Here is a 13780-nt window from a genome sequence, read left to right as displayed (position 1 = left end):
GTTTTTTGAAGCTGTTACTTTATGTGCACGTGATCATCAGTGGTATTTATACTAGGCAAGTATAAATGGAAGTATAGTGGATGTGAAGTTTGTTGTCATGATCTTGCTGAGATGTATAAATGGCTTTTATTTTGCTATGTAAATGAACATTTTTATCTATCTATCCATAAAGGCCAGGTTGGATGGGACCCTGGGCAGCCTAATCTAGTGGGTGGTGGCAGCCCTGCTAATGGCAGGGGAGCTGGAACTAGGTGGTTAAAGTCCCTTCCATCCCAAAGCATTGTGTCTGCTTGAAAACTGGCTAAATGCTGCTGGAGAAAAAATAACATTATTTTCTGATACCTTATGTTCAAAGGTGACTATTAGATGAGATGATCTTAATATTGCAGGTCTGTAAGTATCACTAAGTTACTGGCTTTGAGCTGATGACCTTTCCATCAGACCAGCTCAGTTCTTCGTTCAAGAATTTGCCTGGCTGTAAATACTGCAGTAGAGCACAAATCCACAGCTTCTGTGGGTTCTTAATAATAGGAGAATAAGCTGACATCATTAAAACCTCTAGCGTATTAACTCTAGATATTTGCTGTGCAAGTTCTTTTTGACAGAAGGAAAAAAATGATCTTCTGTATCTTCAACTGTAAATGTTTGAGTTTTTTTCCCCATTTGTGTTTCCTTCCTAGTGTTTTGTTGATTTTTCCAACCTCTTCACTTTTCCTCTACTTTCTCTGTCTTATGCAGTCACAATTGCTATTAGCTGCTTCTACCGTAACGTCACAATGGACATTCAAACAGAATAAAAGGTGTTTGGGCAGCACGATATTCCGTTTTATGGCCTTAATTTCTTTTTCCTGTATGAATTTGTTTGCTGTTTTCTCTGCCAAAGCAAGTTTTGCTTGAATGAAAGTCAGCCTTAATGAAGATTTCTGTTCTGCATTACTTTGGTCTGTAAGGATGTACCACTTTGTCCACTTTTGCCTGATTTTATTAAAGCTGCAAAGCATCTGAGTACTGTTACAGATCTCCATATAATATCTCCAAAACCCACCTGACTTGTGGTCTCTGGGAAAGCTCTTCCTGCAGCCTGCCAATTTGCATACCATGTGTTTTATTGGTGTAGTGTTGTGTTGGTTGAGAATTAGGAGATTCATCTCACGGCTGTGATGCCCTGAATAAGTCTCCTAGGTTTATCAGCCAAATACCTCACCAGAGAACAAAGTCGGATGTATTAAAGGCTATTTTTCCTAAAAGTTGTTAGCTAATAATTATAACTGTTAATTAGATTTTGAACCCTTAATGTTCTATAAATTCTGCAGCATTGCTTGGATATTGGAAAATGAGCCTGCACTTATCTGACTGATTCTAGTTCAACAGATTTTCCCAAAATCTGTTGAATTTTTTACTTACATAAAATGCTCTGGGTATAAGTAAGCTACCCGTAATATATGCTGTTTTTTAACGTGTCTCTTTCGAGTGATACTTTGCCTCTTCAGTCCCCAGTAGAGGAGAAAATACTTTGTCATACACTACAACACCTACTTTTCAAGTACAAAGCAGAAATTTTAATTGAAAACTTCTGCCTTTCCTGCATCGTTATTATTAGGCTTTCCATGCTAACTAATGAAGAGGCAGTAACGCTACTGCAGTTATTTTATTTTTGCATTACAAACCTTATCCTTCTATCTGCAGGTTGTTGCATTATTTCATTATCTTCTCTTGCCAGGTTTTGCCTTCCCAGCACAAGTTTCATGAATGTTTATGTAGTTCCATTTCTTGGCATTCTTGATGCTCAGTTCTAATCACAGAATCACAGAATGGCCAGGGTTGGAAGGGACCTCAAGGATCATGAAGCTCCAACCCCCCTGCTGCAGACAGAGGCACCAACCTCCCCATTTAATACTTGACCAGGCTGCCCAGGGCCCCATCCAACCTGGCCTTGAACACCTCCAGGGACGGGGCATCCACAACCTCTCTGGGCAGCCTGTTCCAGTACCTCACCACTCTCACAGTAAAGAACTTCCCTCTGACATCCAGCCTAAAACTTCCCCCTTTCAACTTAAAACCATTTAATCAATTAACAAATTGTTGCTTTCATCATAGACCTTCTAGCTGCAGCTGCAGTTCTCCCTGGTTACAGAACGTCACCTTTCAGCTAGCGTATAAAGAACTGTTTGCATTTACCTTTGGTTCTTGAGAAATGAAAATCCCCTTGTGAGAACTTGTGATCCATCTGTTCCATTACTGTCCTCACAGAGGATAAAAGCACTCCATTTCCTGCCTGAGCTGAGCACTGTGCAGATGCCTGCTTTCCCTCCAATGGAGGCTGTTGTCCATGGATCCCAGCAATCCCAGGCCCTCCCTGCCTGGACCCACTGAGCTCTCATTTGAGAGCTGCCTCTGTGAGTGCCAACCATGCCAAAAAGGGAGCGCCTCACAAAGCTGGGGATTTTTCTTTCTTCTGCAAACTAAGCAGTCTCCTGCTAACCCGTACTGTAAATCCTGGTTGTCAGCAGGTATGCACTCAGGAAATAGAGGATACCTCTTCCACCTTAGGAAGCAGGCCTTTGTCCCTACCTCATAGGTCGGTGCCAGTAATCACCAAGTGTTTTACTTACTTGGGTAGGGCATGTGTCAGTAAGAGAGACTGAATGCATGGGGAGAAAAAAAGAGACAAAAAATGAACGCCAAGGGGCATTTCTGTCTGGCCTGGCAATCTGGCATTTACCAAGAAGAGAAATACAAGTCCAAAATAAAGTACTTTTTTTTTTTTTTTTTTTTTTTTTTTTTTTTTTTTTTGTGGTGCTGCAAAATAACTAGTGGTATTTATGTTATCAATTATTTATATTATATATATAGCACCTCTCCCGTGAAGAAAGGTTGAGGGAACTGGGCTTGATTAGCTTGGAAAAGAGAAGGCTCCAGGGAGACGTCATTGTGGCCTTCCATACTTGAAGGGAGCATGTAAACAGGAAGGGGAACGGCTGTTAACAAGGGTGGATAGTGATAGGACAAGGGGGAATAGTTTTAAACTGAGACAGGGGAGGTTTAGATTAGATATTAGGAGGAAGTTTTTAACCCAGAGGGTAGTGATGCACTGGAACAGGTTGCCCGAGGACGTTGTGGATGCCCCATTCCTGGAGGCATTCAAGGCCAGGCTGGATGTGGCTCTGGGCAGCCTGGTCTGGTGGTTGTTGACCCTGCACAGAGCAGGGGGGTTGAAACCAGATGATCATTGTGGTCCTTTTCAACCCAGGCCATTCTGTGATTCTATTTGTCTAAACCAATCATGGTTTCAGTGCAGTAACCAACACAGTGACATTGTAAAGCACAAATGATCATTTCTGGTTTGTTTTCTTGCAGTGTCTGCAATCACAAAAGAAGGATTTCAGCACTTCTTCAGTGGTGTCTTCCTGCTTTTTTGAAATGATAAATATTAGTGATTCACTGATGTAGCATTAGGGTAGAGCTATGACTAGCCACTGAATTAGCCACATAGGTATGCTTTTATCATAAATACTGATTCATCTATTTTTGTAGCTCTTTTTGTTAATATAACGGGGTGGAAAGCATCAGGGAGCTGTATTCATTTTCTGTTCTCTTGCATTTCTATGAGACAGAACTGTTCTGCCCATGTAAGCAAAATCTTGTAATTCTGGAGGATGCTTGTTGCTCTGCTTTGTCTTTACTAAAAAGCTGTATGCTGCTTCTTTGCAGGAAGTTTCCTTTTTAAACTTGTTTTTGCTAGTTCGTTTACATTCAGTACACTAAAATTAAGAAGCCTCATTGTTTGAAGGACTTGCTCTGTAATTACTTTATTACAAAATATATAAAGTTGCACACTACAGTTAAAATGTTTGCTCTATATTGCCATGTTTGCCAAGTGTCTATTTCAGTGCTGATCTTATTAAGTTGAAATGCACAGTTTTGTCATACTGTTGAATCAGAGTAAAATTACCCTGTGTCGTAGCAGATGTTTTTAAACAACTGTGGCATATCGTTGTAAAACTTGACTGCTTTTCAGTTGACTGCAGTCAATGATTCCAGCAGCCTGCAGTGGCAGATACATTGCATGTCTTTTTATCATAGCTATTTTGGTTTTGTAGTTTAAAAACAGCCACAACACATTGTTCTGAAGTATTGGGAAAACAGAAAAAAAACAATGTGTTAATTTGCAAGAGAGGGCATTTGGAAATTCTGTGGTAGTTGTGATTATTCATCAGACATGAAAAGCATGAAGCATATTGTCAAAGCTAAGTTCATACTTTGAGATGTATTTCTCTGCACTGACACTGATTAGAAGAACGTAGAAGTTGGTGATATGGGAACTCCTTTGCTTGGTTAATGGTGCTTCGTGTCACACCAGCTGGGTGTGCAGTCTGCATTCTAATATTGCTGTGCAAATTCACCCTCTTAATCTTCTTAAGGATTTTTGTTGCAGGAAGGGTGGCACAGTAGAAATAGAAACATAATTACAAAATTTGGTTTTGGCAAATTCTGAGATGAGAGCTCTATTTAAAACAAGTAAATGAAGTCTCATTTCTTACAAAGTCCTGAAGCCTCCTATAAATCCAGTTTCTTCCCCCGTATTCCTTTGACTGACGTTATCTTACCAGGCAAGAGACAGGACTTTGCTCATCTCCCTGGGGACAGTATTTCGACTCTTTCTTCTGTTTCCCCCTCCCTTGCACTGACTTTCCCAGAGCTTTTAGAAACTTAATTACCTTGGAAACTTTTCTGTCTTTGACACTGTTTCAGAACGGGTTGAAGTTACTTGCTGACTTCTTCAGTCACAGGGCAGCGCAGCCATTAGCCTCCCATCCTTTCCAAGGCAAGCTAATTAATAACCTTCATCGTACATATTTTCTTTGGAAATGTTCATCATCTGCATTTTTCTGCTCTGTGAAAGGATGATTATTTTGTTTTTTCCTGTATATTAATAGTGCCAATTAAAGCTTATGGCAGTGTGACTTTGACAGGCATTTTCCAGACGTTAACTCTCCCAATTAGCTACAGTCTTGATCCTTTAAAAAAAATCACACATTTTAATTGTATACTTTTTAGGATGAGAGCATTCACAGCTCTTTAAGTTACCTACTTAACAAATTCATTTATAATAAAGTTGACATACTTCCCATCAAAACACAGTTGTTATTTTCAAATGTAAGTCACTGTCAAAATGAAGTGAACCGGTCAGGTTAGTTCCAGAGGGCAGATATTGAACTAGTGTTTACAGGGGACTCTCACCTAATCAGCTGTTTAAAAGCAAAGTGTCTTGTGTAGCCATCTGCACTCACTTCCTAATTAGTTGCAGTGGAGAGAAGCCTCCAAACAGAAGTCTATCTTTTGCAGGGAGAGATTAATTCTTTACAGGTGATGAATGGGAGGGGGCCTTAAGCATGTCTTCTCCATTAGCTTTAAAGATTGACAAAATATCTGTCTTAAGCTCTCACTTATCTTAAGATATGAAGAGCTTATTGACCATTAGACAAATAGAACTAAATGTGTCAGCTTTGTAGTGAGAAGCCAGAGAGCCACTGAGTGTATGAGGTATGAATTCTGCAAGGAGGCAATGGGACCTGCAGTCTGTGCCCTTCCCAAATGCTTCCAGGGAGGAGGGACATCCAGAACCACCTCTTAATGCACCTTGTGAACACAAATTTACTTCTGTAAAATGACAGCAAGAAGTATGGTGCTGAGACTTCTTCTTCTTCTTTTTTTTTAATTCCTATGCCCTTTTACCTCCCAAACAAATACCGATAGCACCATACAGCCAAGAGGGTAACAAGAATGTATTCATATCTGCATTGTGGCACGTATCTCAGACCTAGGGACCTGTGATTTTATTCCCCAACAAGGCAAGGGTGAAATACTCTAAAACTAACAGCTACAATGTTTTTATCAGATGTGCTGTTAAAAGAGGGGGATCTCCAATGGAGATAAAACTGTCAGATAGAAAAAAAGAATGTATTTGCTTAGCAAAACCTTAGTCTGCGTGGCTTCCACGTGAGATGGTAAAGAACAAAAGACTGTGTGTTTCCAGTTTCCAATTGAAAGCCAGGGAAAACGTCACTGTCTCCTAGAACATACATGAGTAAACGCTGCATAGCTCAGAGAACATCATGCCTTTAAAACATTATTTTTTTCTTCCTGGGCTTTCACTTTCAAGTTCTACAGTCTATATGTGTGATAGTTACACAGATATTTTTCCAGTATTACTCTTGAGACAGGAATGCAGTGTAATAACAGGTATCTGCTTGGTCTGGCAGGCCTTAATGCCTCATCCTCCCTATATATGGTGATGCCATTTTTTTCTGCTTAGTAATGACAGCTTCAGCACTTTTATTGGTAATTACATGTAATTTAACCTTGCTTTTAATTTTTGCCATTGAGGTCATTTTTTGATTGGTGCCTTTAGTTCCTTTTAGAGTGGTGGTAGCAAAAGAATAAGGGTCCTTCCAGCCCAAACCATTCTTTGATTTCTATAATTCTCTAAACAAGGAAGACTGATCTCCCTAAAAGTTCTAAAGATAAAACTAAATCCATTTTTAAAGCCTCCTTCCCTAACAGGGCATCGATGAAGATGACTTAGCTGTTCTATTTAATGTTACTGAACTTTTTTCAGACCATGTGGCTCTGGTCCAGTCTGTCCAGTTCAGGTATGTCAAGGCAGTCCAGAAATAACTCATTTAAGTGATTTTTGGAGGTTGATGGCTTAGTTTCTGTAGAGAAATCCAATGGTAACGTAATACAGATTTAAATAGCAGAATAAGAATGGTTAGGGATAGATGAAATGGTCAAGAATGGTTTTCCCAGTGATGTGCATGCCTGCTGGGCATGATGTCAGCTCACACGCTGGACCTGACCTTTCCGTCTGAGCACTGACGGAGTCACTTGGAATAGCACAAGGCTGATCTCTGAGCCAGCCGGTTAGCTTCTGGTCTTAGACATAGTTTCTGTTTTGAAGATAAACTGGGATTTATACATCCATAAGAGATGCTTGTACCCAGCGTTACTGGGGGAGATGTGCTCTGTCCTGTCATCCCCTTGCTTGGGAAGAGCTCTGATGTGAGACCACCTGGCAGGGAGAGGCTGAATTACTGAACAGGTGCAGGGCAGGCAAACGCGCATTTGGACAGCTGAAGACCAGATGGTCCTTCCTATAAAACCATTTGTAGTAAAGTGTGGATAATACCAGCAGCAGCACAGAGGCCTGCTGTGCTCCACAGACTGTAAGGAGAGAGTGGAGTACTCTAAGATGGATTTGTACAGTGATTGCAGTGCTGTATGGAAAGCCAAAAGCACAGTACTACAAGGATGCAAGGGAACATACCAGTCAGACCAACATTTGTGTTTCCAGGGTCCCTTCTCTCCATTCCTGAATGCCAAGGTGCCTGTAAAGTCAAAGTGACCTTTTCTCCAAGCCTTTTTCTTATTGCAACAAGTCATATGCTCCTGGTTGGGCAGAGACCCCTATACCTCAGAGAAAACTCAGGCTGCCCAGGGAAGTCCCTGAGCACACCTGTCAGCAGGTCCCTTCTCATCTGCATTAGCCTGAAATGTTGTGAGCCCTCAAACTGTCAGCATGTGGGAAGGAGTGCTTGGCCTCACAAATAATGGCCCTAAAATACAGTGCTAGGGACCCTTCCTTTTGAATACCTCGAGAACTTATTATTTCATACCATTAAAAAAATTGCAATTCTTATCTCTTTTATGCTCTTCTGTCTTTACACTGACACAGTGCCAGGATTTTCACTGTCACAACAGTGTGTGTGCTTTTTTCTCTCTGTTTATGGAAACAAAAAAGGCTTCTGTCATTTCAGAGCATGCTGAGTGAAGCAGGGCACTGACAACAGAGGAGCATTGCTGATGGTGCTTGCATTATTTTAGAACACACTGACCCTGGATAACATGAAGTTGAGTTTTTTTTGTCCCTGAGCAGAGGAATAAGCAAACCCAAGTGCATCAGCTGCAGGAGGAATGAGTCACTGTGCTTCCCTACTACCCCACGCAGATGCAGCTTAACGTACAGTGCTTAGCATCCCAGTGCAGCAGGTGTGACCTGTGGACTGTGAAGCTCAGGTTGTTCTCTGAGCTACCTGAGTGCTCTCAGCCACGGTGCAAGTAGCAATCTGCACTCTTGTCATTTCATGCTAAGCAGTAGACGTGCAGTTCTCCTGTCCGGTCTTCTTGGCAAGACAAAATACATATGTTGTTCTTCTCCTTGGAAGGAAATTCTTTCAATAACAGCTTCCCACACAGAGCTGCAATTGAAGTCTATAACCATTTCTAGACTGTGATCTACACAGACATACAGATATGTTTGTAGATTTCATGCTTGTATGGGAGATTGTCACTTCATGAAGCCACAATGAATCAAAATTTGATAGTTAAAAAGTATAAGAAAGTATTTTATGTAGTAAAACTACAGCTAATAGTTTTCCTTCTGGAGCTTAATTAGTTTATTCATATTTTATATGAGTTTGAAAACTGAAGAAGTAACTGGAATAAAATGTAAATACTGACATCTCACCTTCTCAAGTGAAAATGTGTTTACCAGATGCACATTTTTGTAATCGTGAAAGGGGAATCTTCACAGGACACACTAAGTCGTGGGGAAAAATAAAGAACATGACAATATCTGTTGGAAGCATACCCAAAGTCTGGCTAGGCCTGTAGCCTTCCTCAGATGGACAGAGGTGTCACCAGGTGCTTTGGTAGAAGTCCCTTCATAGCACGCACTGTGGGATGACAGTGGGACAATCACTCTTCCATTACATCTTACCGTGGTCTTACAGTTCAGCTTTTAAGCATACATAGTTTAAAGTACAATTTTCTTTTCAGGACCCACATTTATCAAACAGGCCTGCATCTTGCACACAAAATATATCAACAAGAGACAGGACTGGTATCCAAAAGTATAAATCAGCTTTGGAAAAGATTTAAGGAGCTGTTCAATCAGCTTCTTTGGGATTGTTTCTTACAGTTTATCTTGTAATGTGATTAGTGAGGAAGCCTTCCAGTGTTTCCAAAGTTAAAAAGTTCAATAGAAAGATGAAGATCAAAAAAGAAATATTGAGGATACATTTAAGATACTAGAGACACGATAAACTGTCATGTTTATACTGACTTCAGTGGATGTGAGACTGAATTCAATGTGAATAAGGATTTTTTTTTTTCTCCACAGATCTTCAACAGAAGCTGTGACAAGGTATGTTGGAATTTCTGGTTTGTAACGGTGCTGTCATTATGCTTTCAGAGTAATGAGAACAAAATTTGAAACGCTGTCAGATATTTCACATGTCAGATATGTCATATTTCTCAGTGGAGAAACCTCTCTGGGTACATCAGTCTTTTGCTTAGTTTTGCTTTCAAAATTTACAATCCTAGCTTAACACTTTTGCCTTTTGGTCATATGGCAAAGTATGTTCAGTCCTATTTACATGTAATTTTTCCAACTTCTCCTTCTACCTGAAATTCTAATACAAACAGCATCTGATTTCCATGACTTGGATCCTGCCCTCCAATCGTATGTGCCAAAACAAGTTGTTGTTCTTGATTTTTCCTCAGGCATGCAAAGTTCACTGTATCCCCTGACATTAAAACCCAATTCCTGGCCAAATATAACTCATACTTATCCTCTTCTCCAGCTGAGGCTTGTCCAGCTCCTGCACCTCGTGTTGTTTGCTCATCTACTTGTAGGCAGATAATGTCCTGCAGTCATCACAGAATTGGCACAGAACGCTTCCTTAACATCATCACTAAACAGTGAGAAGAATTTGGAAAACATGTAGAGCCTATTGACAGAGTGGCTCCAAGTACTCTGTCATGTGAACAAAACTGTGTGCCAGTTGTGGCTGAGGGGCGGTTAAGAACAAGAATAGCAAAGAAGAGTTCACAAGAATGAATAATGTATGTGTAAATGGAAGAACTTCATTGGAAATATGTTTGTACTCATACCCTTCTTCCTACAGATGCACTCTAGTTTAATGTCTGTTGAAGGGTCACAACTCAAAGGCAGTGTATTCACATATTTACATCTCCATAGGACTGTACAAGTGTTGATACTCTCAGACACCAACGTGAGATATCTTTAAAGGCACATACACGTGTATACAGTGAGGTAGACTGAAAAAGTATCAGAGCAAAAACTAAGTGATAAAGTCCCATTCTTCTTTTGCCATTTGTCTCTTGTCACACTAATGTAGGTCTGTCCTCTTCCTCAAGTATGAAAGAGATACTAGCAGAATTCTGGAGAAACTGTTGTTATAGTAAGAAGAAAGGATAATTTCCAGTGTGTGTACAAGACAACACATGCTGAAATACACAAAGAGAATCAATGATGAAAGCAAATATCTTGGCTATGATGACACACAAAGTCAACAACAGTTTTCACAAGTGCTGGAGACGTTCCAAACAAAACCTGAGATAGTGCTGTTCAGCCAGGTGAAGGTCAGCCCTTTGTGAAGGAGTCTGTGGAAGTCTGTTTCACAGCCTCCCTAGCAGTCAGCACCTGCTGGCTATTCCATACAGCACCTGGGCTACACCAGAGACCACACAGAGAGAAACATGGGAGGAGATCGATAAGCTGCATCTTTGCATCAGTTACACTGAGGTGAAAACAAACACATGCTGTCCTCCAGCAAGTGACCTCCTGGAAACATGAGATAAAGCCACTCCAAATCACATATGTCACATTCAGTCTGTCTGCAGAGTAGAGGTACTTTGCCAGTCCTAAAGTGTTTTTCTCAGAATGAATATCTCTGCGTACAACTGGAATACAGCTTAGTCTCTGAAGGAGCAACTTCAGCAGTGATTATGCAAAACCTTGGGCTCTTTTATCCACTTCAGTGTCATTTTTTTCTTTAACACTCAATATTTTTCTCTAAGTTTTTATTCTTCATCTATTCTGCCTTTTTTTTGCGTCTGTATGTCAGGGTTTCATTACCATTAAAGTCAGGTTATTTGATGGAGGAGAAACTCAATTTCTTCTTAATTTCAGTTTACTACCAAGTTCTTCATTTCTGTAGTAATAGCCAATATTTGTTATAGCATTTATTCTAAAAATGGTTTTATTCAAACAAATTGCCTCTGTAAAAGTTGTTTGTCTTTGAAAATTTACAGGAAAAGACCCCTCACAGCAATAATAACTCTTCAGATTCTACCAACTATGTAGATTTCATCTCATATATTTCTATATATTTCTAAATGTTTTTCTTCATTTACATTTATATTAATATAGTTAATAGTAATAAAAAAAAAAAAAAAATTGTTCTCTACTTTTATTTTACTAAGAAAGGGCTTTTCCACTTCAGAAAACTTGCCCTTTTCATTTTGACCACAGCTGCAAGAGGACGGCCTCAGGGCTAAACCAGCAGACTGTACCTCTGCACAGCTAAGGCAAGGCACACAGCACCCAGTGTTTTCAAGGCTAACTGCTTCACTCAGCTGGACACAGGCATTTCTCACAGAGCAATTGATGCATACACAGCAGGCCATTTTCTAATTCTCCCAAACTGGTCTGTGAACGAGGTACATGGAGTACTCTGTTCTTCAGCATAATAAAGGTAGAATCTAAGACATGTCCTCAGCCTCAGCGAGAAATGGGGTCAGAAGTGGCAAAACGTACTTACCTTACAGTTCACTCCCCAGTGCATATTCCTGGGAGCTGAGATTCCAGGATGAGTCATGCAAGAAACTCTTCTGTATTTGGGACAGCTTGGTGCCTTAAAGGGTCATCGAAATCAGACAGCTGTTCTCAAGGGCAGGAAGGAAGTGCTTTGTTGAACCTCAAAATCCATGCTCTCTTCTAAAAATAAATACAAAGCAGGTAGATATTTCAGAAGAACAAATGAGCACAGGGAAAACATTTTCACCTTTATCCAAGCTCCAGAGGTGCAACACTTACTAAATGCTACTGGTAAAGAACATGTTGTTCACTTCTGTAAATCTGAAATAACTTTTAGAAGCAGGCCAGTGCTTTATCCTCATCTTATAGATAGGGAAACAAAGCCATTGGAGGTGGTTTTGGCCAAAACGAGACCTAGCTCAGTCCATGTTGGATCAGACAGATTTCATCCAGGCAAAAATGCTACCTGGGACTACAACCACTAGGTATGGCAAAGGAAAGTACAAAACCCACACTACACGTGTTGAGGAATTTCCCAGTTTACAAAGTTATGTAGTGCAAAAGTAAGGTTGATGCAATTGGTACCAGTTAAGTTAAATGCCCAGTACAAAACAAAACAAAAAAAACTCCAAAAAACCCACAAAAAAACAACAAAAAAAACCAGGAAATTATTTTTTTCTTTTCTTTTATCCAATACAAATAGGTAACAGAAATGCGTGCTACAACCAAGATGAACAAGGTAGGTATTGTAGTTTAAAATTACACCATCAGTGTCATGCAAACCACCCTGAAAGCAGAGAACCACTTACAGAGCTCAGTTAGCGTGTCATGTCTCTGAAAGCTACAGCTCGAAGGTCATGAAGCTTAGTCTTTATGAAATGCAAAGTAAGAAAGTGACAAAAAATACAGGGAACTTGTATAACACAGACATGATTAATTTCAGTACTGGTGTGGCATCCAGGGAAATTTGCTCTTTGGCTATGTGGGGCACAGCCAGTGAGATTCATCTGTTATCAGAGGAAGCTGTGGACTGCTCACACTGTTTTTATTCACAGGGGACTTCAGAATCATCAGGGAGACAGAAAATCCCACTGCTAATCTTGAGAGATTTCACAGAAAACTGTCCCATAGTAAAAATGAAACTGACTATTAACATCCAAGTCTAATCAAACTAAGAAATACCCTCTCCATGTCCAACAACACATTTTCACCAGCTACAATTTACTCCGTTTTTAACCAGTGGAAAAATGTAAAATAAAAGTAATACAATCCTAACTAGTCTGCACTGACTGAGTTGAAAGGCCATAGAACTCCAGAAGGACATCCTAAGCCCTCCAGTTTGGATTTCTATTGAGTAGTCTGTCAAAAGGATGCAAATAAGTCATGTCTCCATTTGCATACTTGCAAGATTTAAGACCTGTTGTAGTTAGTTAAGATATAATGTTTGTTAAAGCCATGTACTTTAACACAATTAACGTCACTTACTCCATTACAGAACAAATAATCATGTCCCACCTAGCACTAAAGTGTTATTAAGTGTGCTGCCAAAGCAAAACATTTAAACAGAGCTCTCAGTCTCAACTATGCTGATGCACAAAGTATTCAGTGTTACACTGGACACTCCAATAGCCTGCACGTTTCACTTTGTTGCTGCAGCTGGGCCCTTTTGCACAGCATGCATGAGTGTGAGCAGGGGCTGGCAATGAAGTGAAGCTACTGGTACAAAGCAGCAGTTGTTACAGCATCACTTGAAACTTTTCTTGCCTACACACCACTCCATACAATAGGCTCTGAACTGCACTTCCTGAGGAACAGAAGCAGTAGTTCTACTGCTCCATGTGCTTACTTCTGTTTTCACAGTATCATGAGCTGCTTCCCCCAAAGACCAGCAGCACATCCTGGAACTCTGCATGGGAGTAACGCTTGAAACAGACCATCTTCCTGAACTTCAAAGGCTCCACAGTAATCTGGCAGAAAAGTAACATTAAAGAACAGAAAATGAAGATTCAGAAGAACAAAATGAGTTATGGAAAGTAGATCTTAATCTTGGACTCAAACAAATGGACATTGTGTAGAACATTTTTAGAAATGAGACACAGGATTTGTCTTGGAATCTGTAACAGTCTCTCTTATTGCTACAAAGTGCCTTTAAATCTG

The 13780-nt window shown here is 40.1% G+C and overlaps 1 long non-coding RNA gene across 1 annotated transcript; it reads left to right on the top strand.

Moving 5' to 3' along the window:
* Positions 1–8437: 8437 nt before the first annotated feature.
* On the top strand, positions 8438–13570 carry LOC149919145 (uncharacterized). Its single transcript, XR_016464471.1, has 3 exons — positions 8438–9205; positions 12327–12362; positions 13484–13570. It is a non-coding gene; the product is annotated as an uncharacterized LOC149919145 (long non-coding RNA).
* Positions 13571–13780: the final 210 nt, after the last annotated feature.

This window comes from Phasianus colchicus, chromosome 2 (genome assembly GCF_987193195.1).
Source record: "Phasianus colchicus chromosome 2, bPhaCol1.hap1.1, whole genome shotgun sequence".
In the NCBI taxonomy this organism is placed as follows: domain Eukaryota; kingdom Metazoa; phylum Chordata; class Aves; order Galliformes; family Phasianidae; genus Phasianus; species Phasianus colchicus.
The sequence above is the reverse complement of the archived record's forward strand: the minus strand, read 5'-3'. Positions and strand labels throughout refer to the sequence as shown.